The sequence below is a fragment of the Mesoplodon bidens genome (assembly GCF_964165515.1).
Source record: "Mesoplodon bidens genome assembly, chromosome: Y".
In the NCBI taxonomy this organism is placed as follows: domain Eukaryota; kingdom Metazoa; phylum Chordata; class Mammalia; order Artiodactyla; family Ziphiidae; genus Mesoplodon; species Mesoplodon bidens.
Window position 1 is genome coordinate 41,335,629 of NC_138180.1, and position 16,673 is coordinate 41,352,301.

Genomic DNA, 16,673 nt, shown 5'->3' on the forward strand with positions numbered 1-16,673 from the left:
AGGCCGTGGGGATGGAGGCATATGGATGTAGGTCTGGCCTGTGGTGTCCAAATCTGGCGTGACTTTGCAGCAGCCTGAGGTGCACAATTAATTCTCCTGGGGAAGTTGTCCCTGGATCTCGGGACCCTGACACTGGCGGGCTGCTCTGCTTCCTGTTCACGGAGGCATGAGGAGGGACCTGTGCTTCTACACAGGATTCTAGGTGGTGGCAGCAGCAGCCTTAGCATCTCATGCCCATCTCTGGGGTCACGCTGATAGCCACAACTCGCACCCTTCTCTGGAGCTCCTTTAAGTAGCGCTCTCCTCGCGCACCAGGAATCAAAGAGGGAAGAAAATGTCTCTTGCCTCTCTGGAAGCTCCAGACTTCTTCCCGGACTCCCTCCCGGCTAGCCGTGCTGCACTAACCCATTCAAGCTGTGTTCACACCGCCAACTCCAGTCCTCTCCTTGCGCTCTGACCCAAGCCCGAGTCTCAGCTCCCAGCTCCTGCATGCCCCGGCCATTGAGCAGACCAGCCTCTTGGGCTGGTGAGTGCCAGTCATCACCGATACTCTGTGTGGGAACCTCTCTGCTTTGCCCTCCGCACCCGTTGCTGTGCTCTCCTATGTGGTTGCAAAGCTACACCCCTCAACCACCAGCAGTCTCCGCCCACAAAGGGGCTCCTAGTGTATGGAAGCCTTTCCTCCTTCACAGCTCCCTCCCACTGGTGCAGGTCCCATCCCTATTCTTTTGTCTCTGTTTTTTTCTTTTTTTTCTTTTGCCCTACACAGGTACGTGGGGAGTTTCTGGCCTTTTGAGAGGCCTGAGGCCTTCTGCCAGCATTCAGTAGGTATTCTGTAGGAGTTGCTCCACGTGTAGATGTATTTCTGATGTATCTGTGGGGAGGAAGGTGATCTCCGTGACTTACTCTTCTGCCATCTTCCTGAACTCCCCCTCTATTTCTTTTTTAAACAGAGAGGACAAAGGAAAAAATAGCAAACCAATGGTTTACCAGAACAGGTGGATTTAATCTTTTCTCATAAGCTTGGATGTGAGGCAAATTCCATGCTGGTGGGAGGGGCTGAGCCTTTCATACTATCACCTGAACCTGCAGAGCTAAAGAAAGGCTGGTCTTTCCCACAGACAACAGGGTATGGGCCTTTGACAAAAGAAGGATATGACACACTTCGATTAATAACTCTTTATTAAGAATTCCATCTCCAAACAGTAGAAAGCAGCAGCAACAACAAAAAGTCCTCAGAAGAACTTAAGGCTCAGCATTTGCGACAACTATAAGAGAAATGGAAATAGATTGATTTGACTGAGAATGAGGTAGATGGGTGTAGAGGGAATAGCGAATGGTGTATCGTACATAGGGGACATCCAAATCATTGCCCCTCTAGTTGCAGCACAGCTCAAGAAACAGTGCTTGAATGTGGTGTCCCAGCTTTTGCTTTGATACTCGTTTCACTATTGCTGACATCCTGGGGTGAGGAGAAAGAGAGTCTGTGAAGTAAACAGAGAGGAAAGACTTACAGAGACAAAGTTAAGAGAACAGTGAAGATGAGTTGCATAGCTAGCTGATGTTTCCCAACCCAGGCAGGACCTGTTTCTGTTTGCACACTGACCCAACTCAAGCCTGAGTTGATCTTTGATCTTACTTGCTTTCTTGATAAAGGAGTAGAACATAGATACACCCTGGAACAGCATGATGATCTCTAACTTGTACTCTGTCTGAAGAGGGTGGAAACGAGGATGGGCAACAGGGTCACTGGGATGGACAGTACCAGTAACCTGGTCAACCACCACCACAGGTGCAGTGAGTGAAAGGGTCTTACCTTAAAATAGTCAAGGAACTGCTTGAGGGGCATCTCTTCACCATTAGGCTGCAGCCACTGTACCTCAAAGCAATCCCACAGTGACCACTGCTGGTTGTAGTATTATGGGACAAAGCACAGAGTAAAGCACAAAGAGTAAAATGGGAGCAAGCCCTAATCATACGCTCCTCTTCATTTCACAAACATGCCAGTTCCATTCCTACTTTGCACAGGTTCAAACAATGAACAAAGGATACACAAAATTAAAAAAGCCTCTCACCAGGTATGATGAAAACTAGAGCCTGTTCTACCGAAATAAGATACACACAACTTCTACGCATGCACACACACACATAGCATCAATCACTGATGGGCAACACCAAAGGTTTCTATAAAAGCAAGCCCTTACCTGGTGATGGTGTGGGGCAAGGGGCTCAGAGAAACGGAAAAAAAAGGAAGGGCCAAGTTGATGAAGCTGTTCTTATAGGACTCAAGCTGTTGGTGTCCCTGAACTACCTTGTACAGCTCCAGACCTGCAAGGCCAACTATAGCTGCTATGGCTGGAATGATCTTCCCTGCAATCAGCTTGATCTGTAATACAGAAGGTGATGAGAAGACGTAGTTGTTAGAGACGTTCAAGGTCTACAGAAGACTTCAAATGTGGCAGAGTTAAACTTGGAAAAGGATGCAATGTTAGGTATAGACTATTGTAATCTTATGCCGGTCAGCAGGGGGAATGTTATAGCTCTCTGCCCGGAGACTCGATACAGCCACAATGAAATGCATATGAAAGTTGCTGTCATCATCCTGTTGTGAGTGGAGACAGAGGAAGAACAGGAGAGACAGAGTTAAGGAGAAAAAGTTTTCCTGGATACTGGGAACTGAGGTATATTCACCTCAGTTACCTGCCAGACCAGCCAAATACTAGCCCAGACCACAAAAGATACTTGGGTCATCCGATGCAGGAGAAACGGGTCCGTGCACCAGTCGGGGAAGATCCCACATGCCAGGGAGCGGCTGGGCACAGGAGCCATGTTTGCTGAGCCTTCACATCCGGCGCCTGTGCTCAGTAATGGGAGAGCCCACAAGAGAGAGAAAGCCACGTACCGAAAAAAAAACAACAACATAATTACAGTCAGGCCTGTAATCCCCAATAAAGCTTAGGGTGGCTCAGCCATTTCTCATACACGGTTGAGGTCCCCATCACAGCACCTTCTGAAAGTTGATGGGGTAGATCTTGAACCCAGGGGGGCTCTCTGGTTGGTCAGCATGGCTTGAGCTCCTGCAGGTGATTATCCACTGCGGAAAGGGAGGAAGTACACGTTAGTCCTTAGATACATGTTAAATCCCTGTTCACGGTCTGAGGTGCCAGCAGGAATCCAGGGTGGGGCAGAGATGTTCAGGCAGATAAAGGATTTGAAAAGGAGAGACATCATGGGAAAGAGAAAAGAAGGGGGAAAGATAGGGCAGAAAACATGTCAGAAAAGAAAATGGTAGACAGGTGTGTGGGACATGGAGATATGTAGAGACACTGAAGGCAACAGGTAAAGCCACTAAGAAAGGATATAGACAGCAGCATTAATCATGACAGATAAGAGGTGAAAGCACAGAAGTTGTTCACTGCTGAATGAGTGGACAGAAAAATGTGATCTATCCATCCAATGAAATATTAAGCCTTAAAATCCATTCCATTAAATAGTAAGCCTTCCAAACTGGAAGTCTACTATATTTAAAGATGGTAAATCCTTTGTGTTTCTTACCACAATTAAAAAAAAAAGGGAGTCAATGAGAACATACTTCAAGAGAAAGACATAGAGAGAGATGGGGAGACATGAAGGAAGATACGAGGGAAAACAAGAGACAGAGGGATAAGAGATACAGAAAGGAACATAGGGGGAAAGTGTACAGACAGCAAAGAAGAGAGTAATATGAAATGGGAGAGACGTGAAAAAAATCTGAAGAGGGAGACCAAGGAGGATAAATGTGAAGATTATGAGAACGTTCAGAGAATGGGAAAGTTCAAAACACCTGAAAGGGAGACACGTAGGGAGATAAATAAAGAGAGTAGTTATTTAGGAAGGGAAATGCGGGGGATACATCAGGAGGGGAGAGATATACAGAGGAAGAAATTGAAGGATATATACAAAGAAGATGAAATGTAGAGGAAGACTTACAGAGCATGAGACAGAATACGGTAGAGGGGGGGAAATTTGAGTTGGGGGGTAGTTAGAGATGGGGAGATGAGGAGGGCTATCTAGATAGGGAGATGAGGAAAGATATATGGAGGTTAAAAATAGGTTAGGCCTTCCCTGGTGGCCCAGTGGTTGAAAATATGCCTGCCAGGGCAGGGGACAGGGGTTCGAGCCCTGGTCTGGGAAGATCCCACATGCCACAGAGCAAGTAGGCCCGTGAGCCACAAGAAGTGAAAGCCCTCACACAGAAACGAAGACCCAACACAGCCTAAATAAATAAATAAATCAGTAAATAAATAAATAACAATAGGGTAAACAGGCATACCAAAGAAGGGGGGAGGTGGATGAGGAGATCTATAATGAAATGAATCAAGGAAGAAATCAAGGCAGAGAGCCTACTGGTAAAGATCATATCCATTTGTCCCTGCATATGGACACAAAAAGAAACAGAGAAAGAACAAAACAAAGCAAACATACACACAGAAAAGAGCTGGACAACTGGTGCACCTGAGGGAGAAACAGTGGGAAGAACAAAGTAGTAGGGCATCAGAGAACTTGCCTCAACCAACCAACCTTATTTTAAATTGGAAGAAGCAAGGACCAAAGGACAGTGTGGATTAATCTCAGGCCTGAGATCTCAGAGCAGAGCCAGTGGCAAAACACAAGTACAGGGGAGGCTTGCATAGGTAGGTGATAAGTAGGATGCTAGCTCTAGGCCAACTAGATAAACATCCTCACCAACACACGAAGTGGTCTGCAGCTCCTGGTCAGAAACATGGATCTTGACACCAGACTTCGGGGTGAACTCAAGGACCTGCACAGACTGAATGAGTATGATCACAGAAGCTCGGTCCTGAGAGCCCCTCAGCCCATAGGCCTGGGCAAACAGGTTGGCAGCAGCTATCACCTAGTCCAGATGCAGGGGCTAAGAGAAGGCAAGGTATGGAGGGGTAAGCATATCAGTACTCACCTAAGGAGCTGCAGCCTCCTTCCCATCCACGTACCCACATTTGACCCGACTGTAGGAGACCTGAGGGAGGAGACTTCATTGCTGACATCAAAGATGAGCGGCTGTGCACAGACCAGAAAGGGGCTCCTGAGCTTGTAAGCTAGGAAAACAGAAAGATGTGGGAGAGTGGGACCTGAGAGGAGAGGTCTTTCTCATAATTGTGACTCCTCATTTTCAAGCCCGGAAGTCCCAAATTAGTATATCGCTGGGCACTCCCTTTGTGCCAGACACAGAGCTATTTATGAAACTTTTATGGATTGCCAGTCGTGTAGTAACATATTTAACTTATTAACTTAGTAAATATAAATCAACCCTCATAGAACTCTCATGAAATTAGGTCACCATTATTCCAACTTCCTACATGAGGCTACTAAGGCACAGAGAGAAAATACATGATTAGTCCCAATATCAAATGCAGTTGAGACTTGAAGCCACCTAGGTCCTGTGCTCTTAACACCAAAATTTCTCTTCTACAATCTCTATAGCCCTGACAGGGAATCTGGAATGACTCATGTCATATCTAAGGGAAATATGTACCAAGTATGTTGCTTGAGAGAACAGGGCTGGGCAGGTAGAGGAGAGAGGTTGGGAGGAACAGGTCTTTGACTTCAAAAATCACTCACTTAATCATTTAATGAGATCTCTGGGACTTGGTGGTCTTGCCACAAATGGATGAACTGCAATGAACCATGTCAAAAGCGTGTAACAAACTGCTTCCAGTAAGCCTATTCTGACAAATGGAGCCCAGAAGAGTGTAATACCTGGTTCGGAGGAAAGCTGTGCAGCAGCTGTCTGATGTTGTTGGAGCACTGGTTGTGCCAGTGCTAGTAAGCCCACGTCACACAGTCAGCCCATGTATGTGGCCGCTGAAGCACCAGGCTGAGCTGCACAGCCTGCAGCACCTCTAGGGTTTGGATGCCTGCCAGGTGCAGTGTTTGCTCCACAAACTTTGAATCCCTATCAAGAATTAGAGAGGACACAAACTCAGAGTTACACAGTGATCCCAGAGGGAGCTTAACAGCATGAAAAGTCAGTGCTGACTCCCAAATGTATAAGGCCCAAGGAATCATTAGATTATTTGAAAAGTAGACCAGGTCCTAAGTGTTACACTGGTTACAGAATGCTTTGACTGACAGGCAGCAGACACGGTGAGCGAGGATTTGGACAGAATTACTCACATTAGGTACTGGTTGACGTTTTCTGCTGGCTGCTTGAAGAGACCTTCAAACTCATCCACGGCAGACAGAGCAAATCAACACTACGTGGGTTATGGGAAACAAATAAGTTTCTGAAGGCCTTAGGACCACCATCAGGAAATACAGCAAATAGGAAGAGCATGGCTGTTATGGCAGAACAGAGGAAGAAAACCCTCCCAATCTGTCTCGTCAAACTTGTCAAGCCCTCACCACTTCAATATAAAAACCTATGATCTTAATCTGGGAAGAGGTTTACACACAAGTGTACATTCATGCAGAATTTATTAAGATGTACACATTACCCTAGGTATGTCATGCATCAATTCAAGAAAAAGTTCACACCAAGAATAAAACATGAACGATCTCTATGCAGGTTCTGGGGACTGGGAAGAAAGTAAGATAGAGGTTTGACCCCTGTGAATTCGGAGGTCGATAAATAGTCACTGGTGAAGTGATCTGGAGCACCTTGATGCTCGAAATCCAGGTTCAAGGCCAGCTGTGCCACAGTCTTGTGACAATCAGGTATATCTTTACTTGTGTTTCCTCATTTTAAAGACAAACACTGTAACAGTAAAACTACACCTCAGGGAGTTAATAAAAAATAAGCAAACATGTACACATTTAAAGCTTAGTTTGAAATTCACAAGGGCATATTAAGTATACATGTTTTTCTGAATTCCTGTGAGAGTTACTACTGTCATTCCAATTTTACAGATAAGGAATCTGAAGCATGAAGTGGTTAAGTCCAAGGGCACATAGTATATTAGTTTTAAAATCCTTTTTATTGGCCTTTCTGCATACTGGGTAGAGAGAAACACAATAATAGAACCATAACCTAGGAGAGGATTTATATGTATAGAAATGAACACACACACACAAACACATCTCTTTCTCCGTCTCTCTGTATCTACACACACACACACACACACACACACCAACATGGGATGCATGGAAAGGGAGAAAGACACATACTGAACTGACTCCACAAGTATAAACTTTTCCCTTCTGGAAGGAAAAGTGACAGACTGAACTGTTACTGCTCATTTTCTTCCTGTTCCCATACTTCCTAAACATAGCCTCAAAGACTGGGTTAAGAATCATTTTGATAAAAGGATGGTTATTTGTGGTTTGAAAGGGGACTGTAATTAGGGCCAAGTTCTGAGGACCAGTTAATGGGGTGCTTTTACTTTGTCAATGTACATGAGAGTTATGCTCTTTTGTATGTATGTTTACTATATAAACCCAACTATGCTGACAAACTATTAAACATATTTTGGGAAACAATTAGAAAATTATTCCTAAATATGGACTTAATATTAGAGATATCTAAATAACTAGCAGAGATGATATTAAGTTAATTTTGTTCAACGACAAAATAGTATCCTGTACACAAAGAAACATATCCTCACCGTTTAGATATACACTTCTCACATAAAGTATTTCACATGGTATAAATAATACTTCCCTGTATGCTTGCAAAATAAAAATTTCAAGTTAAAGAAATCATTATGAAAAGCGTTAGGCTCCTAGGTTTAAAGTGAGTGAAGGAGAGTTAAAGAGAGGGCAGATATTACATACACTGAGGCTTCATCATCGGAATAACAAGAGTTTGGCAACTGAGACACTGTCCCAGTACATATCTGTTCCACCTCTTTCTCCCTGCAAGGCTGATCACCTGCAAAGTGTGCTCGATGACATTCGGGAAGTTCTTCAGTGTGCACCTGGGGATGGACTTGTCAGGAGGGTCCTGGCTGGAGCTGTATGACTCTGTCAGGAAGGGGATAAACCCTTACACATTACCCTTGGTACCCAGTGTGCCTGACTCCAGAAGAGGCTTTCGGTACAACACACAGCAGCAGTCCATATACGTGCCTGTGAGAAAGTTGCAGCAGGTGAGGGTGGGGAAAATAACATCAGGATAGGACACGGTGACACACACTCCCTAAAACACACACATTACTCTCGCCTCGTCCTCACCCATCCCCAAAACTCACGGGCATCCACATTGTCCGAGGCATTGTCCACACCATCCAGGTTTTGGAGGAATTTATCAATCATACACATGCTCTGTGTGAGGGCCCACACAGTTCTGATGGCTCATCACACGGATGTGTGCGTTTATCTGGTTCACAGCTGCAGCATCTGTATCAGACTTCAATTTCTGGGTAGTGATGGAGAAACAGAACTGTCATTCACATAATCACCCAACAAAACTTTACAGAGCTGTTCTGAAAACTGATTTAAGTAATGATGCACAAGACCTAGGCTCTGAGGTCAGGAGGCTCTGTGGTCTATGACAAATGCCACACAGCTTGGGCTGGGACAAATGAGGAATGGCGTGAATAAAAAAGGAAAACAGTGATACAATAGGAGACAATGGGTTGAGTATCTGTTCTTTTGTCTACCGAACATCCACTGTTTTTCGTTACTAGCACCCCGAGTTGGAATGCATTCACGCAAAGAAAACCAAGGTCCTCTGAACTTACAAAAACAAAAAGGATCCTCTGAAAGTCCAAGTCAGATCACATTCCTCTCCGCAAAGCCCTCTATTGATTCCCACTTTCACTAAGGGTGAAATGAGCTGGTCCCTATTCCTTTGACAACCTTCTCTCTTACCATGATCTATCTCTGTCTCTACTCCTTAAACATAGCAGTCATATTCCAAACTCAGGGTTTTGCTCACACTGTTAACTTCACCTGGCATACTCTTCCCTGAGATTTCTTCCTGTTCTCGTATACCATCTTTAATTATCTGCGGTTATACCACCTTTCCAATGTGGATTTCCTTTACCACACTGCAAACCACACTCTCATGGCACTTCCAGTTCTATATCTTGATTTTCATTCTTGCCCCTACACAGTATGTTTCACCTTGTTATGTTCTAACCACATACAGTGCTATTGTATTTATTATTTGCTCTAGCAGTTGTCCAAAATGAAGTTAAAACAAAGTTTGTGGTTTCTTTTTTATCTGATGCACAGCTATCAGGATTTCCTACGTTTGATATTTAATCTGAGAACATTTTAAAATATTATTACTCCATTTAAAATTGGAGGGGCTTCCCTGGTGGCACAGTGGTTTAGAATCTCCCTGCTAATGCAGAGGAAATGTTTTTGAGCCCTGGTCTTGGAAGATCCCACATGCAACGGAGCAACTAGGCCAGAGCCACAACTACTGAGCCTGCGCGTCTGGAACCAGTGCTCCACAAAAAGACAGGCTGCACTAGTGAGAGGCCCGCACACTGCGATGAAGCATGGTCCCCGCTTACCACAACTAGAGAACGACTTCACATAGAAAGGAAGCCCCAACACAGCCAAAAATAAATAAATTAATTAATTAATAAATATGGAATAATTCCATTATATACTACAAACACTATGAAAGAAACTCCAATACAAAGCGTTAATGACAGGAGTCAATCTGTATTTACAGTTTTACAAATTTTACTTATATAATGTCTTAGAAGATAGCTGAATTTTCGTTATTTACTGACTTTAATGTATTACATGTTTTGCTTGAAAGATGTCAGGGATATCCAGCCTCACAGAAAAAAAAAATCAATAACATTTTCAGATGACTGTTGATATTTAAAATTATATATATATCAAAACTTGACAAGCGATATTTCTTTAAAGTTTAGTTGAAAGGTAAAATACTGATCCACATCAATACCCACTGTCTTTCTCTGTATTTTGAATGGCTCTTTAGTTAATGCACAGTTCTGTATCATAATGAATTGGTCTGGTCATTTGGAAAATACTGTGTTTTTGGGTTATGGACAGCCTCCTAGAACAGAGTGGAAAATTACCCTTTCACCTGATAAAATGAGGATAAAAAGGACATAATGTCTTAGTATTCTTAAAAGAGTTGTGATCTTTTGGACTTGAGGAAAGAGTGCTGCCAACCTCCACTGCATTAGAGAATCTCTCATTTACTATGTCTTCTCACTAGACAAAAGCAGAAACCTTTCATTTGCTATCTTATATATTCTAACTACTTAAGTAGTACCTAGTATTTGCATGATAAAATGAAAGGAAAGATAAACACTGGACAGGCAAAATAACACTGAACTTTACAGAGACGCCCCAGATAGATCCCTCTATAATCTAGCTTCCAGAGTTCAACATTAGCCGTAACCAAAAACCAAAGAAAAAAAAAAAGATGGCTGAGGACAGGTTTAAACTCACAAAAGAAAGATGTAATAAGTTTTCAATAAATATCTCCTGGAAGAAAGAGTGAGTGGTAGAGAAAAGAAATAAGGTAAGAACTGAAGGAAAGAGACAAACAAAAAAGTCCTAAGGTGGGCTTCCCTGGTGACACAGTGCTTGAGAGTCCACCTGCCGTTTCGGGGACATGGGTTCGTTCCCTCATCCAGGAAGATCCCACATTCCGTGGAGCGTCTGTGCCCATGATCGATGGCCGCTGGTCCTGAAGGTCCAGAGCCTGCGCTCCACAATGGCAGAGGCCACAACAGTGTGAGGCCCGCATACCAAAAAAAAAAAAAAAAAAAAGTCCAAAGGCAATAAGACAGATAACCAGAAAAAGACAGGAGAAAAGTGAAAAACAAAGCTGAACCACATACCATATCCATTCCACTCACCTTGATATCCCAAGGTTGGAAGAGAAACTGTCGATTCAGATTGGATTTTACTATGGTGTCCATGTCTGTAATGGTGATTGCCACACCCTCCCCACAGCCTAGCCCAGTCATGGCAAAGGTCTTGAGTAGCTCACAGCCAACGGCCCCTGCACCCACCTGGGAGGTGGCCAAGAAGAGAGACACAAGATGGTTAGGGTCACTGGGTAACAAAACCACTCCTCACTCCTCACTACCCCTGCAGATGGCAAGAGAGGGTAAGAGGATCTATGACTGCATATTTAAGTCACAGTGCCATAAAAATCCATGGTCCTCTAAGGAAAGAGGCACAAGACCAGGATATAAAGGACCTGGTGCGAAGAAAATGGAAGAGGGATGAGATGAGGGTACAAGCCAACACCATCCCTTGTACACCACGAGGAGACTCCAGAAGAGGTGGCCAGAGCCTAGGGGACCTAAAGGTAGCTTTTGACCACAAGGTTCTCTCACCAAGAAGTATCTCTGCTTACCCAGCTTCTCTTGCAGGTCAGAGCCAAATACAGCCACCTGCCCATCATAATGGTTCTGGCACTGAGTCATGTGAAGGGAAGAGAGGGTTAGGGAAAAGCCACGTTAAAAAGATCCACAATAATGTCTTCTCCATGGGCCCAAATCACATACTGGAAGGCACGTGTCCTCTGTAAAGGCCTCTTTTTCCACAGGGAGACACTCAATGGCATCAAAGTACAGCTACTGTATAACAGGCATAAACTTTCCAGAGCAGCCCTGAGGAGTCGGTTAGAAAGAGAATGTGATCGCTGGTTAATCAGAGCTGGAAAGCAAGCAGCAGGGCTGGAAAGGAACCTGGCCCAGGCCCAGCACTGTCCGTCTCCACTCACGCTGACCTTCATAAACTCCTGGGCAGCCACAAAACCAGTGAAGGAGTTGATGGGTGCCAGATCCCCAGGGGCCATATAAGCCGGCTTCTGGATGAGGTCTTCATCCAGACTGTTTTGCTGCACTGCTGGCAGAGCTTGAGAATTCAAGCCTGTGCTAGGGTCACCAGTTCTGTTGCATCCTCCTGGAAGGAGTAAAAGAACAATCACACCACTGTGGGGAGAGGGAGAGGTAGAAAAACTAAGTAGATGAAAAGGCATAGAGCAGCTTTGGTTCAAGGACCTGGTTGGCTTGCCCACCCATCTACCTCATTGTGGGGCCGAGAGGGCTGACCATGCTGGGCACGGAACTGGTGCAGGACCTGGAAGCCAATTTGTAGCTGAGGAGGGCGAGAATACTTGACAAAATTTGTTATCACAAAGTCCGGCTCTGCCTGTGAAGTAGGCAAGGTTTTCTGTGAAGAACAAGATATCAGAACCAAAAAAGTAAAATCGTGGAGATGCCTGGAACCCTACAACACACCCTCCTGCTCATAGTCACAAAGCTTATCCTCTTAGTTACTTTGACTTGACTGACAATGCCTCCACAGATGTAGTCAGAGAAATTGGAGGTATCACAGATACTAAAGGTGTAGGGACCTGGGGGATGAAAAGAATGAAGGGTTATCTGTCAATTCATTCCCTCCCAAGATCAACAGCACTATCAAAACAGGAATATGAAAACCTCCCACCTTCTTCCTCACCTAACACCCTCCCCCATACAGTGGGAGTTTGGAGTTAACAGATATAAGCTATTATATATAGAATGGGTAAACAACAGTGTCCTACTGTAGAGCACACAGAAATCTATTCAGTATCCTGAGATAAACCATCATGGAATAGTATATGAAAAAGAATGTATATATAGATAACTGAGTTACTTTGCTGTAAAGCAAAAAGTAACTAATTTTAAATCAACTATACTTCAATTAAGAAATAAAAATAATGTATCGTACATCATAAAACAAAATCAAAAACGAAAACACAATGCTGATTTCTTCAGACAACACAGGTATTCTATGCCTAAATGCCACTCTAGAGAAAAAGAAGTAAGGCCTGAAAGGATCAGATGGCAACTACATAATTTCTCTAGAACAGACTCAAAAATATTAAAGGAACACAAAACACAACTCCAAAACGCTAACATTCACAATTACCTTCCATCCATCAACACTTACCAGAAACTTACCAGCAACATCTGTGGCTTTAGTTTTCATTAAATTTGTAAATTTTTTGTCCATTATTTCTTCAAAAACTCTTTTGGCCCACCCCTTTCTTGGGAATTTCTTTGACATGTGAAATACATTTATAATAGATGTTTTAATGTTCTTGACCTGTGATTTTACATAACAGATGTGATTAACAAATTAACACAGAAGAAAAAATTAGGAAGTTTAACAAAGTAGAAGAAACTATGCAAAATACAAAAGGTGTGTGTGTGGGGGGAAAGTCAAACAAGTCAATTGCCTTAATACTCATGTAATTGGAGTTCTGGAAAGAGATAATGATATGGCAGTGAGCTCCGAAAGTAATATTTTCAAAAAACATGTGGGCAGAAATTTTCCCAATTTCATAAAACTATAAACCTATATTTAATAAATATTTAATAAACTGCAGAAGTGACATGGAGAAAACTATACAAATGTCTATAATGTATTATATATATATATATTCCTCTGTGCTCTGTTTTTGCCGAATCCCATGTTTTGGTATGTTGTGTTTACATTTTCATTCACTTCAGAGTATTTTCTAATATCTCTTGGACACTGTTTGACTCTTTTATTACTTAGGAATGCATTGTTTAATTTCCACATATTTACAAGTTTTCACAAGTTACTCCTATTACTGATGCCCATTATTCTTTCCTTTGTGGTCAGAGAACAATTTGGTGTGATTTAAATTATTGACACTTGTTTTATGGCCTAACGTGAAGTCTATCCTGGAGAACATTCCTAGTTCAAGTGAAAGGAAATTGTATTCTTCTGTTCTTGGGAGGAATGTTGTGTACATGTCTGTTAAGTGCACTCGGTTTATATCATAGTTTTGTTTAGGTCTTCTCTTCCCTTGGTGATCATATGTTTTGTCATTCATTTGGATATGCTGTTGAACCTATTTATCTCTCTCTCAAATTTTGTAAGTTTTTGATTCAGGTATCTGGAACTTTTTTGTTAGGTGAGCATTTGTTTATAATTCTTGTGTATTTCAACAGATTTACCCTTTTATCAATAATATATTATTAATCTAATATAATAATACAGTAATATATACTGTCCTTTGTCTCATTTTTTTATTTAAAATCTTTTTTGTCTGTTGTTAGTATAGTCACTATAACTCTTTCGAGTTTTCTTGGCATGAGACTTATCTTTGCAACATTTTACTTAAAATCTATTTGTTTCACACTAAGATTTGTCTCTTTAACAACATATAGGTGGTCATGTTTTTAAAAAATCCATACTGACAATCTGCTTTTTAATTGGACATCTTCTAGTGTACCACTTTTATGGTTATTTGTTATTTCTTTTACTATATACATTTTAGAGCCATTTTATTAGTTGTTGCTCTGGAATTAGGTTGTTATAAAGTAAACTGACAGTTTCTACCAACCAAGTTCACATTAATACCAACTTAATTTCAAAATATGAATTTTTTCTTTTATCTAGTTTATCCTTTTTCTTGTGTTGTTCTTATCATAAATTACATCTTTATACACTTTTTACATCAGCACCAATTAATTTTTTTTTTCCTGTGGAGTAATGCTTTAAATCAGGTAAGAGAAAAAAGTAACTGCATTTGTTTACTATTGTTGCTTTAACACATTTACAGGAATTCAATTGCTTAAAACTTTACAAATTGTTCTCTTAAAATACTACATGTTACAAGTCCCAAATCCATTTTACTGGGCTAAAGTCAATATGTTGGCAGGATTGGGTCCATCTGGAGACTCTGCTGGGAGAATGTATTTCCTTGCCCTTTTTTTTTTTTTTTTTTTTTTTTTTGCTTAGTGGTTGCTAGTATTCCTAGTCTAGTAACCCCTTCTACTACCTTCAAATACATCAGTTCATTATCTACTTCTGTCATCACATTAACTTGTCCTCTGTCACCGACATCTCCTTCATTCCTCTTATAAGAAGCATTTTGATTAGATCCACCCAAGGTAACCCAAGAAAATTTCCCATCTGAAGACTCTAATATAATCATATATGCAAAGTTTTCTGCATAAAATAACATACATGTCCTGGGGATTAAAATGTGGGCATATTGGGGGACTATTATTCAGACTACAATCATACAAACAAAAAAATCGTTTAAATTATCCTCTATATTTACCTATATAATTACTTTTACTGATGTTCTTTCTTTCTCTGGATTTGAGTTATCATCAAAGTGTCTTTCATTTTAGTTTGGACTCTCTCCAAGAATTATCTCATCTTGTAGGGCAGATAGTTAGCAATAAATCCTCTCCGTTTTGTGCTTATCTGGAATTGTCCTAATCCTGTCCTCAGTTTCAAAAGATGGTCTTGCTGCATATAAAATTCTTGGTTGACAGTTTTTGTTTTTTTTTCTTTTAGCACTATGAATGTATCGAAGTGTTTTCTGCCCTGCATGTTGTCTGATAAGTAGTCTTTTTTTTTTTTTTGGCTTAATTGAGAATCTCTTACATGTCATGGGTTGCTACACAGTGCTTTCACAATTCTCTCTTGGTTTTTGGCTTTCAGTAGTTTATGATATGTGTTGCTATGGATCTCTTTGAGTTTAACCTGCCTTGAGTTTGTTTAGCTGAGCGAATCTGTATAATGATGTTTTGCATCAAATTTGGGATGTTTCTTGGCATTAATTCTTAAAACTTTCTTTCTGCCCCCATAATTATTTTGACAACTCCCCAGGTTAAAGTACATCTGCACTGGGTGACCTCCAAATTATGTCAAATATAGACAGTCTTGCAAACGCAGAATTCCAAGGAATATCTCAGTCACATCAGATAATGATAAATCTTTGGAGATGAGGTTCTGAAAGAATTCTCACTTTGTTCTTCTCCTTCTGGTGGCTACTCGGATGCAAAAGGAATGCATACTCTTTCAATATGTACTATTATTATGCTGGAAAAAAGGAGGATGGGATTGTGACCATTTAAAGTCTCTAGAGCTTGCTGATCTTACCAAGATTCAGTCATTTTTAAACACGTAAATACTTCCCTAGTTCCCGTGAAATTTTGTCAATTTCCAGAGTTCTGAAAAAGTTGAGTCTGACAACTTTGTAGGTTTGTAATGTAAAGAATTTTTGGAGGGCCTTACACTATCATCTTCTGACATAACTCATTAGCTGTCCTTTCTGAGGAAGAAACAATGATCCTTTCGTGTTCCAGCCCGCAGTTGGCACAAGAGAAGTGTTGGACCCTTACAGTAATTCTTTCCATGATTATCAGCTGTGTGACCTGAAGACAGGGACCTCACTTCTCTGGGCCATCTATAAAATGAGGATAATGATTGTAACTTTCCCCATTGGTAGAGTTTAAAGGACTAAATATGAATAAAGGGCATAAAAAAGAGTGTGACACACAGTACATCCTACCTAATTAACATTAGTAGCTGGAATACTATTAAATTACCTGGTGTATTATGACACCTGATAAAGACTTACATTCACCACACTGTAAAGATCATGTAAGTATTTGCTGTTCTTCTTATCATCACCTTCATACCACCAATGGATGCTGAAAAGAAATTGCCTGTGATCACACAGCTGGGAGAGAACAATGCTGGATTTTTCATTTAGAAACTTTGCAGGTAACTGACATACTGGACCAGAAGGCTTTCCCTTCCTCATATACAGAAGTATGTACTTCTTCGCTAGACACAAGGCTCACAACTCTGTAACCCGTTAGGGAAAATGATACATAGTTTATGTACATGAATGAGCAAAGGCCATACTCTTCATGATAGATGTACATCTGTCCTAAGTAGAGCCTCTC

General features: G+C 41.6%; 1 pseudogene across 1 annotated transcript in view; it reads right to left on the reverse strand.

The window, feature by feature from the left end:
• Nucleotides 1-386: 386 nt before the first annotated feature.
• The window catches only part of LOC308609669 (ubiquitin-like modifier-activating enzyme 1), a 54,342-nt pseudogene continuing 38,055 nt past the window's right edge, over nt 387-16,673 (reverse strand). The window contains exons 4-21 of the transcript in view: nt 12,207-12,304; nt 11,974-12,120; nt 11,675-11,850; nt 11,451-11,555; nt 11,280-11,360; nt 10,794-10,949; nt 8,187-8,353; nt 7,868-8,064; nt 6,175-6,239; nt 5,758-5,953; nt 5,035-5,096; nt 4,726-4,912; nt 3,008-3,094; nt 2,510-2,602; nt 2,205-2,386; nt 1,817-1,918; nt 1,640-1,712; nt 387-523 (exon numbers count right to left, since the gene is read on the reverse strand). The product of the transcript in view is annotated as a ubiquitin-like modifier-activating enzyme 1 (transcript). The remainder of the gene's footprint in view (nt 524-1,639; nt 1,713-1,816; nt 1,919-2,204; nt 2,387-2,509; nt 2,603-3,007; nt 3,095-4,725; nt 4,913-5,034; nt 5,097-5,757; nt 5,954-6,174; nt 6,240-7,867; nt 8,065-8,186; nt 8,354-10,793; nt 10,950-11,279; nt 11,361-11,450; nt 11,556-11,674; nt 11,851-11,973; nt 12,121-12,206; nt 12,305-16,673) is intronic.